Genomic DNA, 7,146 nt, shown 5'->3' on the forward strand with positions numbered 1-7,146 from the left:
TTTCCTTTGTTGCTCTTCCTACTGCTCCTTTCATGATCCTTTGGTCTACTGGGTGATCCAAGTTTATAGCTTTTATCTTCCTCTAGCCTGATGAAGGCAAGAGTCTTGGCCTGAACGTCCTCGAAGGTGTGGAAGGGATACTTAGTGAGCTCGTTGTACAAGTCACTATATGGTAGTAACCCCTGCCTGAATGCCTCCACTACTGTTCCAACGTCACAACTGGGTATAGATACTTTTTCCTTATTGAATCTTGTAAGGAATGTCCTGAGAGTTTCATCAGGCTTCTGTGTAACTCGGTAAAGGTTGTTGGATCGTTTATAAAGAGCCACGTGATTTTGTGGATCCGTGGTTCCATCATAGACCCTCAGGGATGGAACTACAAACTTCTTTGGTAGATCTACTTTTTCTATTTCGTCTATGAAAGGCGAATTATCATAGCTGTCAGGGGCAGCTTCTTCCATGCTGTCAGGTACTCCAGGTATCTTATCAAATTTTTCATTGATTTTCTTGATCTCCTGAACCACTGCCATCATGATGGCTGCTGCAGATTCATCGGGTTTTTCTTTGTCATTCTTTGGTTCACCATCAACATCAACATCAATAGATTTAGAACCACTTGGGCTCCCTAAACTGGAAAAATCGATATTTTTGATGATTGATGAAATGGGGTTCCTGGTTGGAATCTAGAGCTTGCTGCTTGAGTTTTTTCTAATTTTTGTTTCAGGGCTGACTCAGATTCTCTTAGTTGCAGGATTTCTGCTTCAGTTTGGGCTACATTTTGTTTCAAGCTTTCCAACTCAGCGATTTGCTAGAGAGCTGCATTCAATTGTTCTTCAACGGTAGGTTGGGCCATTTTTGTAGGATTTTTGAGTTTTTGTGAGATGAGAAAAAAGAATTTAAAGAGCTAGATGCCCCATGGTGGGCGCCAATTGTTTTGTGTGGATTTTGCGCAAGGCAAAATTAGGTCAGGGTAGATTCTAATGGGGTTAACTAGCTCTCTATGGTCCGTTAGTTAGGTCGTCAGGGTCAGATATAGAGCTATAAATATAATAAAAATAACAACAACAAAACAAAGAATTTTGAACGTGGAAAACCCTTGAATGGGAAAAAACCACGGGCACCAAGCCAGGTTAGGATTTCACTATGTAATTGGGAGAGTAAAAGTATGATAATGACAATATTTGTAATATTTCTCTAAGTATTGTATGCATAGATATATGCTTTGTCTTGTGTTGATGATCTCCAAAGTGTTTTCCAAATGCTCCTTATATAAGCTCTAGCTGAACGGCGGCCTGATGCTGGAATTAATGCAGATTATTCTCCTTAATTGCCCGTTATAATGGACAATATTATTCCCTTAATTGTTGCATTTATTGCGAGATCTTCCCATTCAATGTTGCGTGTATATTCTTTTTATAACGTGAAATCCTGGTCTAATATCGTCCTGATATTTTGACCGTTGTCCTCTCCATGGCCTGGCGCCTATCTTCTTGTGTCCTGATAGCCTGACGACCTGATAGCCTAGTATTCAGGTTTAGATGAGATACTGATCAGGGAGGTCTGCGGATTTCCAAGCCTAACAACATCCCTTAGAAATTGAACCATCCAAACTCGATAAATATCTGGAAATCAAATTTACTAACAACATAACCGAATCCAATACAACTATCCAGCAAATAATATTTAGCAATAATTCACCTTCACACACATCCAAACCCATCATTATATTCCTTTCTACATAGAAATATACTTGAACATGTAAATCGATCTATAGTACATGATAATGGAATAAACAAAAATGATAATGGTAGATCGTCCAATAATTATACAATGAGACTGCAACAGAGTTCACGAACTTGAACATGTATTAGACACAAACAAATTATGTGATTAAATGCATACCTGCAAACCATGATGGACATCAACTTTTATCAGCACTATGATCTCAAATTCTTGTACACTTACAAAGAGCCTTTTTAATATAACGATGCCTTAGCAAAACCAACTTATTAGCGAATGTGGATAATATTCAAATACTAACAACATTTGTAAAACTACAAAAGATTGCATCTTTAGCGAGACTCGAAAACAAAGAAAAATGTTTATTGACCTTAGCTGCTACTGTCCTTAGCTTCCAAGTCACCGTTATCCCCTCCAAGAGCCATCCTCATGTTCAGATTTCCTAGCATAACATAATGGGGCATTCGTCATAGCTTAACTATGACATAGTCAAAACTAAGAACTTTGAATGTTACCATTTTAAGTTTTATCTCCATTGTCAAACTGACGAGTGATACGCAATTGTTTTAGAACTAATAAATTCACTAGAAAGAATTACATGAAATATATACAAAATATCGTCAATACTTGCCTCTTTCACGTGCAACAACTAAGACAATTTTGAGGAACCATCAATTGTCTACTATTTTTTCTTCAGATTTCCTACATCACAAATGTTAAACAAAAAATATTATAAACCATAAAGAATCCAGAAGCAACTCTAGAAGGATCAATTTTATAGTACTACTACAACTAGTAAAACCAGTCACATATACATCTACACCACGATTAGCTTGCTTGGAACCTTTCCGATCTAAAGAACACATACCTTGTATTATCATTCATAGATTGTAATTGTTCAATTGGAAAAATTCGAGTAACTTATACTAGTCTTATATGAAAGAGCCAGCTTAGTAAGAACTAAATAAGAACATTTTACGAAACAAAGTTAAGAGATCTGAACAATTATAAGAAGAAAAATTGCCATAAACTCAGAACCATCTTTTCTTTGCTTGTGTATACAGTAAGAAGATTATACAAGCTTTGAACCAGAATACATGATGCAGTTTTCCTGGCAATGACCTGCTGGAGTGGTGTGCACACAGCGCAGGGTCAAAAGTCTAAAGAGGGGTTCAGATGGTAGCGGTCATGGATGTCATATACCAAGTATGGCTTCAAAAGAATAAGAGCATAGTGGATATGGTGGTTGATAGACCTGAAAGGGTTGCTAAGCGGATTATTGAGGAGCTGAAAACAAGAATAAGGGATTGAGTTAAACAACATATGAGGATTACTGACATAGATTGGCTGAAAAGTATAAATTTCATGTAATTGATATCAGTTGTATGCTGATTATATATTCTTCCACTGTATATTACTTTTATTCATTAATATATACTCATATTTCACCAAAAAAAATTTACCATAAACTTAACAATTTTGATCGATCTTAGATTCAGATGATAACAACTCTAAAGTTCGCTGAATTAGGGTTGTGCTTAGGAAAAGTAGATGCGAAGTCGAAAAGGAGAGAACTAAAAGATGAGAAATATTATACCATTAAAAGAAGCTTCAGAATGTATGTATGTATGAGCTCGATCAAGCTAGAAAGATCTATAAGAGTCAAAGTATAAGAATTAAGCACAGATCGAGAAATCCTGAAAGCAAAATGACATCAAGTAAATGCCTCTAGGACGTGGAAATCAACCAGTTCCTAAAAAAATCAACATAAGGAATGAGTTCATATCAATCACACTATAAAACTAAAAATTAACAAATTTGAGTAATTGAAGCTGCTCATTTAACGTCTATTATCGTCTACCACAATTGAAAATAAATTCTTCCTCCATTAAACTAAATAACCTCCATTGCACTTATTTAATCAAGGTGATAAGCAAAACAAGTTCCTCTAAGAAATGGGACAAAATTATAATAGCACCAGAATATAAATTCAACTACTTTTATATGGTTTACCCAGTTCTCTAATATAAAAAATGTATTCCACACTAATCAAAGAATGCATAAACTAATATCAAATTACATACTATTATCCATTTAATGTAAACACGGTAAAGACGCATTCAGCCCAAATTTAACCCTAAATCGTATTATAATCCAAATCCCTATTTTTCACAAACCCTAAACTTTGAACTACTCAATTCAACACCTGTAAACGAATAAACACAAATATAATCTATTAATTATATAAAAGCCAAACACAAACAATTGTGTGATTCGAGATTTATGAAGAATTCGATTAATTTAGGTTATACCTTGCAAAAACGAAGAAAAGATGGAGGTCGTCGATTGGAGAGGAAGGTCAACAGTTGAGGAAATGCAGATGCTAGGAGGGATGGTGGTGACGGCGTCATCGTCGTAGTGGCTCTCTCGTGCGAGTATCGCATCGGGAGTGGTTGCCGTTGGTTAGAGCCGAAGGTAGTGCGTGATGGACGTTATTGGGCGTTGACGACGACGGTGGTATCAAATTGATCGTCAATGGAAGGTGGAGGGCAAGGGAGCCGTGGGTGGCGACTGGTGTTGATATCCAGTATCTGCTGAGACTCCAACAAACACCCGATGATTATCGGACTATAACATCTTTTTGAATCCCAGCGTTTGATCGACAGTTTGTGTACAACTTTACGTCGAAAAACTTAAAACGATTTCGAAAATAAAACATTTCAAAACTTTTTAAAAATACCTGGAGTGTTTAATGCTCGACGACGGGGTCGCAATGACACTAACTAGAGTCAAAACCGACACCGGACCAAAAACCGACTCAAAAATTCAAATCCCGACTCCAACAACGAGTCAAACCGAGTCAACCACCAAAAACAAAACATTCAAAGCCTTATATACTAATATTTCCCAGATTCATTAATGGTCAAGTACCAAACATGTGACTACAAATCCTAGAATCGAAAAAATCATTATTGCACTTGTGTGAAAGTGACAGGACAACTCGAAGACCCGCAACGTGGCTCGCTCCTCTTTGAGCAGCCCAGGTGGCCACGTCGCTCAAAACTCACACAACCACTCATTTTCCTATAAATACCCCTCAAATGCCCCCATTTGAGAACTTACGCGAGTGTCCGCCGCCTCTTTTCTCCCTTAAAATTCTCAACTCGCCTTCTTAAGTCACAATCCGACGCGTATTTACGACCTACCGATCGTAAATAAAAGCCTTACACATTGTTTGTTACCGTCATCGTGCATTAAATCACTTGACCGACCATTTCGACAACTACACCGTCACTAATCTTAATAAAACACTCTTTTTACTTACCAAAACGGTTTAAAACCGAGTCTTTTCCGACCAAACGAGTTGTTACACTTACGTCGGTTTCTCGCCATAACCAAACATGTAAGTATGAGGGTGTAAAAATCCTTCTTTTATCATGTCTTCATTCGTTTTATGACTATAGCATGCTAAAACATGCATAACACGATCCAAAACATGGGATAAACGAGCCAAAATCGAAGTTTTGGCACGAGGCGTAAGCCCTTTATTGTGCACAAAGGCTCGCGCCTCAATGGGGTGCCCAGGTCAGAACTCAACCGTGTTTGTTCTCGTCTTTCCCCTTTAATTCATTTTCATATTTGTAATCGGTTTTTACCATTTCAAATATTTTCAAACCTTTTCTATTTTATTTCATTTGTTTTAACCATAAAACATTTTTCACCCTTGGTTCTTCATACCATGACAGTTAAATCCGTGTTTCGGTGATAATATTTGGTTAATTACATTTAAAAGGTATTTTAAAGCCTTTTATTTCATTTTGAGAGGTATTTTAAAGCCTTTCATCATTTCTTTACATTTTCAAAACAAGCATATTAGTCACCAACACAAAGTCATCCTTGGTTCCACATACCATGCCGGATTTTAACCCGGGTGCGATGATGAGTATCGACTAATTATATTCAAATGAACTTAAAACAATTATTTCATAATTATTTCCAAAACTATTCATGTCAAGCTTGCCAAGTCGAACTCGACACCGAATATCATCAAAATAATGATGATTATTCGAGTCTCGTTCCTCAAATCAAGAAATGCGGTCTAAACGACCCTTTCAAACCAAATCGGGTTCAAATACCCATTTTTCAACACGTTTTATAAACGTTTTTCAAATGGTCAGAACGTGTCTTAAACCGTTGACTGATCCGCGCCTAAACAGGCCCTTTTCTTTCTTATTTCCAAAACCAGGGGAGACCCCCTTGCATCGCCAACAGGCTCGCGCCTCATTTCAGCATTAGTCTAGGACGATCCCGACTCCGGTTAGCCCGGATATAGGACGGATCAGATGACTATTTACTCATTCAAAAAATCATATTTGTAAAATGCTTTACTAAGACAAACGGGTCACATTATGCACCATAAACCTAATACAGTAAATGGATGTTTAATTTCCGTCTTGCATGAAAATCAACCATTAATCCAACTCGACATTTTATACTTGATATTTGGATTAAATCAACCGACTTAGAAAGCTCTCACATGTTAGGTTTAAATTATTGGATGCGCATTCATGCATTTAAACCGTTTTATCAACTTTTGCATTCAACCAACCAAGATCGATCAGTAGAGGCCGCTACCGCGGGCGGGATTGGGTGTCTGATTAAAGGGCTTCCCAATACGTACCATCACCTCTTACTCAGAAACTTTGGATAGTGGACGACCTTATCCAGGGCGTACGAGAGTCATTCTAGAGATACATGCTAAAGAGGGACGATTCCTTATCTTTAGTACATATGTCAAACACTGCTTTGTGCTTCGTTTGACCGAGGTATAAAGTGGATTCGAACGGATTCCAAGCATCCCACAAATGCTTGGTGGCGACTCTGAACATCTCTAATCTCGACCCTTACCGAGATGAAACCGACCGATCTAAAACGATCGGGTCGAAAGCATTTTTACGCCGCCGAGCGTGGCTTTCAAAAGACCGCTGTATGTCCGCAGATCGGCTGGGCTTGCAGGTGGGACATGTCCACAGATTGGCGACTCCACTGAGGATAATTAGGACACTTACGTCTTTGTGATCCCTAGATGGTGAGACTCGAACGAGGTCTTCGTTGGAATGCATTAATTGATATTACGGTCACGGTCGGGTTCCTTATCCGGGCCCACAACCTAACCCTCTTCGACCAATTGGCTCGTCTCGTCGGCGTGAGTTTTCTCATCCCCGCGTTTCGAATCCCGATTTAGTCAAGCATACCATTGACGTCACACATTTTTGTTTCATCAAAGAGCTTTCATCACTTTCGAGCACGAGTCTAGGGCACCCTCCTTACACATTTTGTTTGGATTGGTATCCCTCTCGCAAATCGGGGTTTGATTGCTTGGTGTGTAACCGACCCTTCTAAGCC

The 7,146-nt window shown here is 38.3% G+C and overlaps 1 long non-coding RNA gene across 2 annotated transcripts; it reads right to left on the reverse strand.

Annotated features, from left to right (window-relative positions):
- Positions 1-1,126: 1,126 nt before the first annotated feature.
- On the reverse strand, positions 1,127-4,427 carry LOC141621343 (uncharacterized). Of its 2 annotated transcripts, XR_012532244.1 has the most exons (4): positions 4,053-4,427; positions 3,338-3,393; positions 1,903-2,442; positions 1,127-1,521 (listed from the first exon to the last, which is right to left on the reverse strand). It is a non-coding gene; the product is annotated as an uncharacterized LOC141621343 (long non-coding RNA). The 2 variants fall into 2 exon arrangements; XR_012532243.1 differs by lacking the exon at positions 1,127-1,521 and having other exon boundaries at positions 1,661-2,442.
- Positions 4,428-7,146: the final 2,719 nt, after the last annotated feature.

The sequence above is a fragment of the Silene latifolia genome, chromosome X (assembly GCF_048544455.1).
Source record: "Silene latifolia isolate original U9 population chromosome X, ASM4854445v1, whole genome shotgun sequence".
Taxonomy (NCBI): Eukaryota; Viridiplantae; Streptophyta; class Magnoliopsida; order Caryophyllales; family Caryophyllaceae; genus Silene; species Silene latifolia.